At 49.3% G+C, this 13,611-nt stretch overlaps 1 protein-coding gene across 1 annotated transcript in view; it reads right to left on the bottom strand.

The window, feature by feature from the left end:
* NIM1K (NIM1 serine/threonine protein kinase) overlaps positions 1 to 12,691 on the bottom strand; it is a 34,745-nt gene extending 22,054 nt beyond the window's left edge. The window contains exon 1 of the mRNA XM_081089412.1: positions 12,559 to 12,691. The gene's annotated coding sequence lies outside the window, so the exon portion shown is untranslated. The remainder of the gene's footprint in view (positions 1 to 12,558) is intronic.
* Between the last annotated feature and the right edge of the window lie 920 nt (positions 12,692 to 13,611).

Genomic DNA, 13,611 nt, shown 5'->3' with positions numbered 1-13,611 from the left:
GGAGCAGCAGCACTCAGGAGAGCTTCACAGTTTTATCTTCATCAAATTCCCCCAATTTAATAAGCACTATTAGCTGTTCTTCATCAAGTGTCTACTATGTGCCCGGGACCAGTTCTTTAAATCCTTCCAATGACTTCCAGACAGGCCTGAGTGGCTCCTGCTTGTGCCCACCATTTTGCCTTTTCCCATCCTGTGGAGATGGTCTTCCTTCTAGAAGCGTTCCCTGCCTGCTCCTCACCACACTGCTACCACGCGGTGGCACCTCACATCTGTGTCTCGTGATCTGGTCCTCGGCTCCGTGTTTTTTCTACTTGATTTGTGCGAGTCGAGCTTCCTCACGAGTTCTCCTTGTGTCCATGTGGCATGGTCAGGGCCTCCAACCATCGCCTGCCTTCCGCATCACCTGGAACAGTGCTGCTCACCTAGGGCTGGACAACTCACAAGGTGGCCTTATCTTTACCTCCTTCCTTCCTCGCTCCCCTGCAGGGAAAGTCACCTGTACTTTGGGTAGTAACCTCTCTTCTTTACTCTGAAGGTGGAAAATCAAGCTTCTCATTTTCTTCTCCAGATGTGTCCCCTCTCACACCTTGGCAAATGGTAAGCACCCTTCCTGATGAAACCACAACTCTTAACTCCTCTTTTTTCTTATGGCTCATGTTCAATGTGTCAGCAAACTCTATTGGCTCTCCCTTCAAAACATATCCTGAATGCAATCCTTTGATCTCATTACTAGAGGCCTGGCGCACGAAATTCGTGCACGGGTAGAGTCCCTAGGTTTTCTTTTAGTTGCCTCAGTCTATCCCCAATAGTTTTCACCTTCCTCTTCTCACTGACCACCCTCCACCCTACTAACTTGGTTAATGTTAAACTTATCTTGTCTTCCCTCTGCTCAGTCCTAGCCAATAGGCTTGTTCTTCTCATCCTTCATTGAGTGGACATCCTGCTCAGATCACACAGAGAGCTGACAGTGCAGTGGGGATGCAGCACACAAGGCAAGAACCTTAGAAGCAGCACCTATATCTATAGGTGTACCAGGATCAAAGAGTAAGCTGCTTTTTTAAAAAAAAAAATCAAATAGGTATTCACCTTAATGACCAACCTCTGGGGAAGCAGGAAATTCATAAACCATGCAGAGACAAGCAGTGAATCTAGGCTTTACATGAAAATACACGGAAACCGCACTGGCCTTCCATCCAAAAGGAGCCTGGTAAATAATGACGTAAACCCATGAAAGAACATGAGTCACAAAGTCCAGGGTCTGGCAGGCCCACCGGCCTGGGAAAGACAAAATGAACTGCTCTTCTGAAAATGAGGCAGGGCCCTCCCGGGTCTGGCTCTGCCTTTCCTGCTCCAAGAACTGCCGGCACAGGCGTCCTTGCAGAGGACCGTGGTGACCTAAGGGAAAGGCAGATCTCATCAGAGCGGCTTTCTTCCCTGGAGCAGAACCCATCTGGGAACCACCGAAAAGTGATTACAGGTGCTGGAGAGGCTGCCTGAGTGCTGCCCGCTGGGAGCCGAGGCTTGGGAGCCAGTTCTGGGAACTGCACACTGTTCCCTGGTGCTTGCTAATTGACCGGGCACTTCTGGCTGCAAAACATCCCCCCAGGGAGGCGAGTGGAAGTAGGTAAGCAGCCTGTCTCACCGCACGGGGCCTTTCCTCAGCAAAGCTTGAGTTCTGGAGACGAGAGAGGATTTCAATACATAAACTGCGAAAAGATCACAGACTGAACGTGCAAAGATTCAGAAGGGTGCATCCAGAAGGTTCTGCTGTGATGCGCAGCCCACACTCCTCCTCCCCGCCGCCCCGCCCCGTACTCCTTTAGCCTGGGTTCGCGAACGCTTTATCCCTGTGAAGATAAAGGGCGGCTGTTTCTATGGGGCAGGCCCTTGGTCTTATTGATTTCAGGATTCTGGGCACCTGGTACCCAGGAGGAGTCTATAAGTGCTGGCTGAATGGACTGGAATTGTACAGCTGTGTGAAAGGGTAGTGTGGGTTCTAGAAGATACAGAAATAGATATTTCTGTCTTAAGCATCCTTCTCTGGCTGAAAAAACAACAACAACCACAACACAAAACCCACCCATGACAAATGAGTGTCCCCTGATCAAGAAGAAAAGGCGAAAATGTAACCAAACGACAGACACTCTTTCAAGTGTTCAATCCTGAAACAAACAAGGGCAGGCTTATTGCGAGGGCCCCTCCCCGGAGCTCCCCCGGCTAGAAAACGTCTGCACCAAACGTCGGTGGGTTCGATGAAACGCCCCGTTGTGTGCCGGCGAAGCACGCCGCGAATGTGGACAGACACTCCTAAGAAGCTTATTTGAATCGCGAGCGACAGAATGTTTACACACCAGCAGTTGCTCCAACCCACAGACAATAAAAACCACCCAATTATGGCTGTCCTTGGAGGGCTAGTGAGATTAACATGAGCACAGTGAGCGTCAAAGAGGCTCCGTTTCTCTTATTTTATTTTAGGGTGTCAGTAGCTTGCAGCAGAATTTGCTTTATTTATTTTATAGGAAATAATCCTGCTCTATTTTCAAGACCTCCTTTGCACGTCTCCATTCCTCACAAACAGCTCTACAAATACACACGCCATGCACTTGCCTTTGACCTTGTCCCTGCTCCTTGCCTGCCTTGTGTTTACTCTTCCCCAGGGGAGCCAAAACCAACACGAATTAGCAGTGAATTAAATCCCACCTCTGGGGAGTTGGTGTTTACTCAGGGCTCCAGGGCATCCTAGTCCCTCTCTCCTCAAATACCCAGCCCTGAAGGCAAGTTCTGAGACCTGAATCAATTATACGATTTATGCCTCAAGTTTACCTTGCCTATCATAAAATAGCCTTTCGTGCCTGGGTAGCGTTAGTCCCCAGCTTGGCCTACCAGGAACACACTTGTTCCTTGTCTTCCTTAACCTTCAGACCCCACTGTAACATCACCGTGATGTTCTCTTCTCTCTATTCACCCAGAAAAGGCGGAGGCTCGGAAGGCAGCAGGGGGAGAATTAGGAAGGGTCACCAGGAGCAAAGAGGTGTCATTAAAGACCAAGGTTAAGATCACCCCACACCCTCGTATTCCCAGTTACTATGTATGGATGCACAAACTGGAGAGAGAACGAAGCTGATAGGGAAGAGTAGATTCATTTGAAATACGGTATTGGAGGAGAGCTCTCTGGATACCCCGGACCACCAGACAGATGGACAAGCTGGACATTCAAGCGTTTCATGGCCTGGTCTGAGTTTTCCTCTTGCTTCTTACACATCCCTAAACCAAACCAACCGGGGCTGCAAGCAGATTGGCTGTTTCATAGTTTCCCTTGATGACCCAAGCACATTCCTGGACTCTCAGAGTGCAGAGGGGTGGGTCCCACAGGGTTGTTTAATCTCTCATGTTGTGTTTGAAAAACAGATGAAGGGAGGTAAGAGAAGCCTACTGGTGCCCAGCTGGTGTGGCTCAGTGGTTGAGCGTCGAGCTATGAACCAGGAGGTCACAGTTCAATTCCAGGTCAGGGCACATGTCCAGGTTGTGGGCTCGATCCCCAGTAAGGAGTGTGCAGGAGGCAGCCAATCAGTGATTCTCTTTCATCATTGATGTTTCTATCTCTCTCCTTTCCTCTCTGAAATCAATAAAAAAAAATATTTTTTTTTTAAAAGAGAGACAGACCTACTAGTTAGTGGAAAGAACAAGATTAGAACCAAGTATCTTTATGTCTTTCCACTATGCTAGCCCACCAAACATCCCAACAGAATGAATGAATCTCTAAAACTAATTGTTGGGATTTAAAAACCAAGCTAGGAAAAAAATAAATAAACAAACAGCTAAGTAAATATTTTTATTTGATATCAACTCAAAAGAAAATTTAGAAAATGTAAATATTTTCTTCTGACCAAAGAGGACTTCATTAGTAGAAGAGCTCTAGGTCGCACTTTCCTACATGTTTCACAAGAGAATAATTTAGAAAATCATTGTTCTCCTCACATGCAAACTTTCTGTGATAAGTTGTTTGTGATGGCAAAAGAAAAAAGTATATATTTGGCTTAATAAATATCAATGGCTTTTTATTTTGTGCCATGAGTCCTCAGAATGCGCTTAGGCCACATCATATCTCAGCATTGAACCCATGTTACAAAATGTTCCCCACTCAAACAAAGGCAGCAGTAAAACTTGCCTGTTGTTAGTCTTTCCAAGAAAAGTCCCTGGCACAGAAACTGTACTTTTTCATTCTTTCAAACGGTGCCCAACCCATTTATCTTTCATGCCTGGTGTTACATTTCCCCCTCATGCTTCATCTCCATCCAAACCAGCTCACCCCAACTCGTTTGCCAATTCACACTCATTCCTCTCTCCTGTGAGCCCAGCACGTCTGCGGCCTGTACCACACAAGCACTCACCAGGTGTGCCCTTGGCTTGTTATTTACATGACGGTTGCATTTTATCCTCCTTATTAATAACCGTTTACTGAGGGCCTACAATATGTAGCTACTGCTCAACAAGTAGATGAACAGAGAATTTGTCATTCAAACCAGGACACTTTCAAGGGGAGGAGGAGGTACTATTAATAATAACACTGGGATGGCAGGTGTGAACCAGGCATGCCTGACAAATGAGCATAATGCCACCCTCTCAATAAGTGATGGTGTGGCCCAGCTGGCATGGCTCGGTGGTTGAGCGTCGATCTATGAACCAGGAAGTCACGGTTCAATTCCTGGTCAGGGCACATGTGCAGGAGGCAGCCGATCAATGATTCTCTCTCATCATTGATGTTTCTCTCTTTCCTTCCCTGTCCCTTCCTCTCTGAAATCAATAAAAGTACTTTTTTAAATAAGTGATGGCATGGCAGACATTGTAGGCTGGCTCACTCAACGCGTTTGCTAACTCTCTTCTTCCTTCCTTGCTGTCTCCTGTTATAAAGGCTGGAAATCCCAAGCCCTCTTTCTCCCTCACAGCTAGAGCTGGCCAGGAGGCACCGTTCTGGACAATGAGACCTCGGAAGGGGTTTCTAACTAACTTCTGATCCTGATAAAATGGGATATTTTTTTTAATTAAATCTTTATTGTTCAGATTATTACATTTGTTCCTCTTTTTTCCTCCCATAACTCCCCTCCTCCCAGTTCCCACCCCACCCTCTGCCCTCACTCCCCACCCACTGTCCTCATCCATAGATGCACGATTTTTGTCCAGTCTCTTCCCTCATCTCCCACACCCCTTCCCCCCCCCCCCGCCCCCCCGCACTCATTCCTCTCTCCTGTGAGCCCAGCACGTCTGCGGCCTGTACCACACAAGCACTCACCAGGTGTGCCCTTGGCTTGTTATTCCCTTTCTATGTCCCTGATTCTATTATAATCACCAGTTCATTCTGTTCATCAGATAATTTATTCACTTGATTCTTAGATTCACTTGTTGATAGATGCATATTTGTTGTTCATAATTTGTATCTTTACCTTTTTCTTCCTCTTCCTCTTCTTAAAGGATACCTTTCAGCATTTCATATAATCCTGGTTTGGTGGTGATGAACTCCTTTAGCTTTTCCTTATCTGTGAAGCTCTTTATCTGACCTTCAATTCTGAATGATAGCTTTGCTGGATAAAGTAATCTTGGTTGTAGGTTCTTGGTATTCATCACTTTGAATATTTCTTGCCACTCCCTTCTGGCCTGCAAAGTTTCTGTTGAGAAATCAGCTGACAGTCGTATATGTATTCCCTTGTAGGTAACTGAGTTTCTTTCTCTTGCTGCTTTTAAGATTCTCTCTTTGTCTTTTGCTCTTGGCATTTTAATTATGATGTGTCTTGGTGTGGTCCTCTTTGGATTCCTTTTGTTTGGGGTTCTCTGTGCTTCCTGGACTTGTAAGTCTATTTCTTTCACCAGTTAGGGAAGTTTTCTGTCATTATTTCTTCAAATAGGTTTTCAATATCTTGCCCGCTCTCTTCTTCTGGCACCCCTATAATTCTGATGTTGGTATGCTTGAAGCTGTCCCAGAGGCTCCTTACACTATCTTCGTATTTTCGGATTCTTTTTTCATTTTGCTTTTCCGGTTGGGTGTTTTTTGCTTCTTCGCATTTCAAATCTTTGACTTGATTCTTGCGCTCCTCTGTATAATATTCTTTGCGCTGTTGGGAGTCTGTATAATATTCTTTATTTCAGTCAGTGTATGCTTAATTTCTAGTTGGTTCTTTATCACAACATCGAGGGTCTCATTAGATTTCTTGAGGATCTCACTATATTTATCGGCGGTCTCACCAGTCTTTTCGAGGGCCTTAATAAGTTTATCGGCGGCTTCTAGACAGTTCTTGAGAGACCTTAAAAGTGTGGTTTTGAACTCTATATCCTCCATTTCTGACATTTGTGTCCTGTTTCTTTGTCTCTGCATTTTTTATGCTTTCTTGGTGCACCCCCTAGTGGTTTTTGTGCGCAGTCTTGTTGTAGTTAAGCCTTGATTGTTGTAGGTAATACTGGGGGTGATTTGACCTCCAGGCCAATTGGCTGTGAGAATCAGCTGTGTCTGCAGTGGGAGAACTTCTGTCCTCTAGGGAGGTGCTAATCTAGCCTTTGCCTGAGGCTATCTAGCAAAAGCCTCCCTGCAGGGCTTGGGCGGGGAGGGTCCCATGGGATCCACGGGATCAACTGGATCAACAGGGCGGGTCGAGCGAGCAGTTATGGCTGCTCTCAGTCCTGTCCCCAGAGGTTCTGCCTCTCAGTGTCCCAGCAACCGCTGCAAACCTCAGAGAGAAAGCTGCCCTCGAGTTCCAACCGATGCCAGACAGTCCCGCTTCTCCCGTTTGAGTCTGGGTCCCTAGAGACTCACCCGGATCTGGAGCTCAGAGCCTGAGACTCCCTCCCGATTGAAACAGACAACCGCGCCCTCAGCCGCCAGCCCGCTTTGCGCGCACCTCCACACCTTTGTATTTTACTTCGGCACTGTGCCTCCTCTGAGTCTCAGTATGCTTTTCTCTTTCCTTCTAGTTCTAGAATTTCCCCTCAGCCAGCCTTCCTGTGGTTCTGGGTGATGTCCATTCAGTCTTTTAGTTGTATTTTTGAAGTGGTTGTGTGAGGCAGCAATCTCTGGTGTTTACCTATGCCGCCATCTTGGTTTCTCCTCATAAAATGGGATATTTAAAATGAGCATAGCCCTTCCCCTTTCTTCTTCTGTGGAACACCACCTAAAGACCAAGACGTGAGAAATATGACAGCAAAAGGAAGGATGACAGAGTAAAAAGCAGGAATAACCCAAGCCTTCAGAGCAGTTAAAACAAAGTTATCAGTCGCCTATTACAGGGATTTCCAGCCTTTTTCACCTCATGGCACCCATAAACTGATCACTACAATTCTGTGGCATACCACAAAATATATTTTTGCTGATCTGACCAAATAAATAGATATAATTTTGATTCATTCACACTGGACGGCTACTGTTGTGTTGGCTGCTGTCATTATTGTATTTGACAATAAGGAAAAAGAGGTCAGTGACCCTGACTAAACTGGCAGGTATTGCATGTTTTAAATATTCTTGTGGCACACCGGTTGAAAATCACTGGCCTGTTACTATGTATGAATTGTGTTCCCCCAAATTCATATGTTGAGGACTTGAACCCCCAAAGTGGAATTTGGAAATGGGGCCTTTGGGGTTAATTAGGTTTAGATTAGCTTGGATGATGAAGGTGGGGCCCTCATGATGGCATTAGTGCCCTTATAAGAAGAAACCAGAGAGCTAGGGTGCTTCCCCCTCTCTTCTCTCCTTCTCTCTGTCTCTCTACAATATGAGGACAAGGCAAAAAGGTGGCCATCAGCAAGCCAGAAAGAGAGCTCTCATCAGAACCAACCATGCAGGCACCCTGATCTCAGACGTCCAGCCTCCAGAACTGTGAGAGAATAAATTTCTGTTGTTTCCACCTCCTGGTCTCTGGTATTTTGTTATAGCAGAGTTAACTGACTAATACACCTGTCTAGACTTCCTCCTCTCCAAGAAAATGCCCTTCTTTTATCTGAGTAGAAAGGTTCTTTGATTACGTGCAGCCAAAAGCATTCTTAACTAAGAATAGCTATCCTTATTTTGTTCCAATTACTTTAGACAGGTTTTCTTTAATCCTTACAACAGCCCTGAAAGGTGCCTGCGATGAAGAAACTGAATTCAGAAAGGGCGTGGTAACTTGTCCAATGTCGTACAGTAGGGCATAGCATCTTGATGGCTAGTCTAGCCCGTCTGACCTCAGAGCCTGCACTTCCCACACACACAGGCAGCTGCTTTGACACCCGCCCGACCCCGTGAGCCAGAGCTCTGCCTGCCACAGGCAATCCCACTGGACGATGCTGCTAGAAAGGAGGACAGAAAAGAACTCATTTCCCCTACTTTCTGCCTCACTCCCACCCTACGCGATGCGAGGGTGCCACCCCTGACTGAAGTGGAGGCTCCATAAAATGAAGGCTTAAACCAAGAAAGGAAAAGCAGAAAACAGGCCAAGCAGGGACTCAGTGCAGAAGGGAAGGGAAGTCTCAGAAAGCCATGCCAGGGCTAGAACAGAACTGACCAGCCTGGGGAACTGAAGCTCCCCTCTGGAGGGCCCTTGTCTTCCTCACCATCCTAACTCAACACTCAGCTCAACACTCAACCCCCAAATCTGTTTCTTTTTTCCTGTCTAAAATCCAAACCACCCAAACAACAGCTGCTAATCTGCAAGAACAGGTCCTCCCTCTTCCAAGAGCCACGCTTGACCAACTGTTGCTGAAACTCGCTGAATGTTGGCTGCTCTGGCTAAAATGAGATGCTCCTGGTAGCTTTCCGGTGCCTGGCGTCTTCAAATAAAGGGTTGTGCTAATGGTGCTCTGCCTGGTTTCTTCCCACAGACCACGTTGCAAAACTAAAGGGAGAAAAGTTGGAAGGAGTGGAATAAGAGAGCTATGTCCTCCCCTATAATAAGGGAAAGTCGATAGCTTCTGTCTAAAATCGAATCAGGGACCAGCCATCTAAGCAAATTATTTGGAAATAGGGGGGTAAATTGTCCAGCAGGTAAGAACAGAAAGTGATTGTTTCCAAGGAGGGAACTGTTGTTTTTGTTAGCATCTTTTAATGTGCTCTACTTCATAAAATTAGATGAATGCATTATTTCAACAACTAAGCAACTTTTTAAAAGTAAAAACTTTCCATTTAAAGCAAAAAAAAAAATGCAATTACATAATCAAGTGTGTCTATAAATTATCCCAACTAAACGGTCCCGACAAAGAGAGACGTAGAAAGCTTTCTTGGTGGCATAAGGCTTGGAAAGAGGGAGGTCTAGGGAGCAGCTGGTTTGGCAAAGACGGGGAAGCTATCCGACCCACTCCACTGCCATGGGAGCAGTGAGCCACGCACTTCCATCTGCCACTCAAGTCCCCGGGCACGCCCGGCGTCAGAGGACGTGGCTGAATGGGGGATGGAGGCTTTCTGGAAAAGTGTCTATTTCTGTGTTCTTCAAGGAAGATTAAGAGCAGAGTCCTTTTTAGCTTTCTGTTCTCCAACTTGGGTTTCTTTCTTTTTCTTTCTTCTTCTCTTCCTTTCCTCTTTCCTTCTTTCTCTTTTCTGTGCAACTCTCTTTACACGGGACTTTTTCTGTTTCACTCCCTTTCCCTTAATCTGTGAGTTTCCTCTCACTCAGGACGCTTTTCCCCTTTGGCTTTATTTTTCTCTGTGATCATAAATTCTTCCTGCCATCCCCACCCTGTCTCTCTTCCCGTCTCCATGCTCTCTAAGTCTTGGCTGACGTGCATGTATTTTTGCCTTTTAATTTTCCAAGTGGTTAGCCAAAATGACTTCAGTCTTTTGACCGAAACTCATCCATCTGTAAAATTGGTTAATATTCCTTGGGATGCTTAAAATAATGGCTGAGCTATCTTTGAAGTTCTTGAGAGAAAATAATTTAAAAGCTGTGGCCTGCTTAATTCAAATTGTAGACTATTGTCTTCATAAGTAATTTGAATATTTCCTTCTCTTAATATTTATAACTTCAATTCTAGAGAACTTTTGCTAGAAGGACAATAAGAAATGACAACAATAGAATGAGGGTAATTTTTTTAATTGATTTTGGAGAAAAAGGGAGAGGGAGAGACAGAAACATCAATGATGAGAGAGAATCATTGATTGGCTGCCTCCTGCACATCGCTACTGGGGATCGAGCCCACAATGAGAGTAATTTTATGAAGTTTGTCCTTTCAACAACTGAAAGAAAATCAGCCAATGACTTAAGGCTCCTGACTCCCTGGAGAAATATTATAATGAGATTCAAAGAATAAAGTTGGATTTCACAATATTTTAATTCTTGAGTTTCTCAAAATGGAACTATGTATTTGGCTGAATATCTTAACCTACTAAGACAAAAGCTTTTCTTCTTTTAAAACTGTAAGTCTAGGGGTATTCAAATTTTCCAATCATATGTTACCAATGTATAAAATTGATTTATAGGATTCATTGCTCAGGAATTACGGCTGTGTAAAGAATGATGGTTCTTTAATGGCACAACATCTGCTAATTAAAGTATTTGAATGGTAGCTATACTTCCTCCCCACTTTTACCCCCCAGTTAATCCATTTTAACGGAAAATCTATGGTTAAGCCAAGAGCACCGAGGGCTCTAAGGCCTATCTGGGAAAGTTAGATTTTACACAAACCTGCCTTTATTTTAAATGTAGGTTAGTTATTAGGAAAAAAGCACATACCGCGAACTAAATATGCAATCCACATTTCTTCCGAACACAGGGAGGCCTCTCTGAAGCTTTTTCCAGGCTTACCACCGAACAGCGGTCAAGCCAAAAATACGCCGAGGGCTTTGCTGGGCAAACTCAACAGCACAGGAAACACTAGTCCATAGAGAGTTGGATGTAGCTTTTCCCCAGGAGCCTCTCTCGGGGACCCCCACCCACAGGCCCCATCTCCTAATTAGAAGGCTACTTAGGATTCCAAGTGAATGCTAAACGGGAGGGAGATGTGAGGGCAGGCCAGGATTCCTTTCCCATCAAGCACTGCCTTCTCCCTTCTGGGCTGCAGTGAGGTTAGTGCAGGGAGTGGGCACAGAGCTGGCCCAGGACTGGCTGGCTGGGGGGCTGTTTATTTTCAGCTGTCTGAGAGGGAAGATCTGTCTTACACATTGCAAACTCCGAAAAAAATAAAATTTAGAACAACAACACGCCGGGGGCTTTTAGCACTTTCAGGAAAAGAAGCAAGGATCTTGTAAGCTCAGTCATTGTTACCATGGTAACTTAAGGGGCCAAGAGGAGATCTCTTCAAGAACAGTTCCGGAATCCAGCCAGGCGGCGGCGTCGCCACCGTGCAGGGCGACTTCTTCAGTTACCATGGCAACCCAAAAATCAGAAGTGCTTTTGCAACACTAACAGAAACCATCTTTTGAAGCGCTTCTGTGAATCACGTTGAATACTGATGATGCAAGCCTGAGGGATACATATTTTTTTAGCAAAAAACAACCCCCCCCCCGCCCCCCCCAGAAAACACCATATCGCCATAAACACACGCTCGTTTCAGATGCCCCTTTGAAATCTTGGCTTGGCTGCGGATAGGCTTTTCGGTCTGGTTTTGTTTGTTTCCCTTTTGGAGTCCCGCGGCCTCGAGTGCAGAGGCGATTTGTTGAATTTCCAAACTTGTCTGAGCTGCGCGGGGAAGAGCCGCGAACGCGGTTCCTTCGCTCCGACTTTGACGCGGCCCGAGGAAGAGGGCTGGGCAGGGCGAGGCGAACAGAGTCCCCTTGTCTCCTGAACTCGGGAGGACGCCGTGGGGCGCGGGGCTGGAGGCGGAGGGAGGGGGCAGGGAGGGAGGCGGAGGGGAGCGGACCGGGAAGGCCAGGCGCAGGGAGCGGAATCTCCGCTGCCCGGTGAGGCTCCGGCAATGTCCTCGGCGGCCTTGACCTCTCCACCTGCCCAGATGCCGCGTCGGGCACCGGGCACACGAAGCCGATCGGAAATGGCATCTTAAAGCCCCTGCTGGGATCTCTGCCCTTGCCTGTCCTGGCGCCGAGTCGGAGCTCCTACTATTCCTGCAAAGACGCCCGCGCGGAGGAGACCGGGCGCTGGCTCACTTTGCTGCCTGTCTTCAGGGGGCGTCGCGGGGTGCGGCGCGGTGGCAGGTCCCCCCCTGAGCCGCCGTCCTCGCCGCCAGCCCGGGCCTCACAGCCTCCAGCCCCCGCGACAAAGCTGCAGACGCGGGTGCGCGCGCCAGGGGGTCCGGCCCGGGCGCAGCGGCCCCCAAGTTCACGTGCGGCGCGACTCAGACGCGGGCGCCGCGCAGACCGGGACGCGGGGCCACGCGCGCACATCCCCGTGGGCGCCACGCAGGCTCGGGCCCCGCGCGCGAGCACACGCCGCCTCCCGCCTAACGCCCTCTCTCCCGATGGGCCTGGGAGGGGCGCCCCCAGGAGCCCCTCGCCTTCTCCCGACCCCGACGCGGCCCTCCTCGCGCCAGGAGTGCGTCTCCCGGGGCCCCTGGGTCACGGCGAGGACCGGAGACCCTCCGAGCCCCAGGTCTGCAGCCGGCGGGGCAGCGCGGGGTGGGGTGCTGGCTGCGCGCCCCGCGGCCCTGCCTTACCTTCCCGGCTCCGCGGGGCTGCGGGCTGCGCGGCGGGCGGGGCGGGGGTGTCACTGCGCTGGGGGCACCCGGGCTCCCCCGCTGCCAGGGGCGGCGACTGGAGCGACAGCGGCGGCGGCGAACCCCGCTCTCCGCCGGGCCGGGGCTTGGCCGCAGGGACCCAGGCGCCCCGCAGCGGTTCCCCGAGGACCAATGGGGAGCGGGGGGCTGGCCCGGGGGAGGGGGCTCGGGCCGCTCTCGCCGGAGGCTCCGGCCCAGACCCAGGAGGCGGGTTTCCATGGCAGCCAGGAGGGAGGGCGGGTGGGAGGGGCGCGCGGCCAGGGACACCCATCGCGTGCACCGGAGGAAGGGGGTGGCCCTGCCGCGGTGAGGACGCCCCCCCCAGCCCCCCAACAGAGATGGGAGGCGGCCACACGGCCCGGCCGAGAGGGGTGGACGCGGCTCCCATTAGCTCTCGCCTGCACCGAGCGGCTGGGCCTTTGGATCCAAGGTTCCTGTGTCCTCCGGAGCCGCCCCCCAGGAACTGTCCCGACAGAAGGGGGTTCCCAGCAACGCTGAGCCAGCGCCTTCGGGCGGGGGGGCGGGTATGGCAGCGCCCAGACTCTGAAGGAAGGGGTGCGGACCCTCGCGGACATTGGGGTGCCTCCGTGTCCCCGAGGCAGGGGATCCCGACCGCCCGTGCTCTCCCAGCGGCCACCCTCGGGTGCTGAATGGACGTGCCATTCATACTTTTCCAGTCTGCATACGAGGAAGCCAGCTCACTGACCTGCGTGCAGAGCGGGAATGCCATTCATAGAATACCAAGGCACGGAGTTATTCACTGAAGGCCCACACTGAGGCCAGAGAAGTCAGTGAACTTAGCGAAGGTCACACAGCCGCTTAAGGGCAGAGCCAAGACGAGGCACCCCCCTCACAGCTCAGGGAGCGCTCTTCCCACCCCCTCCTCCCCCGGGACCCTGCATTCATGATGCCAGGGTAATCTTTACAGAAGCAAAAGTGCGGAGGAGAAAATAACCGAACTTCAAAGTCCTTTTATGGTGGAAATGTGGGAAC

This window comes from Myotis nattereri (assembly GCF_964212035.1).
Source record: "Myotis nattereri genome assembly, chromosome: 4".
Taxonomy (NCBI): Eukaryota; Metazoa; Chordata; class Mammalia; order Chiroptera; family Vespertilionidae; genus Myotis; species Myotis nattereri.
The sequence above is the reverse complement of the archived record's forward strand: the minus strand, read 5'-3'. Positions and strand labels throughout refer to the sequence as shown.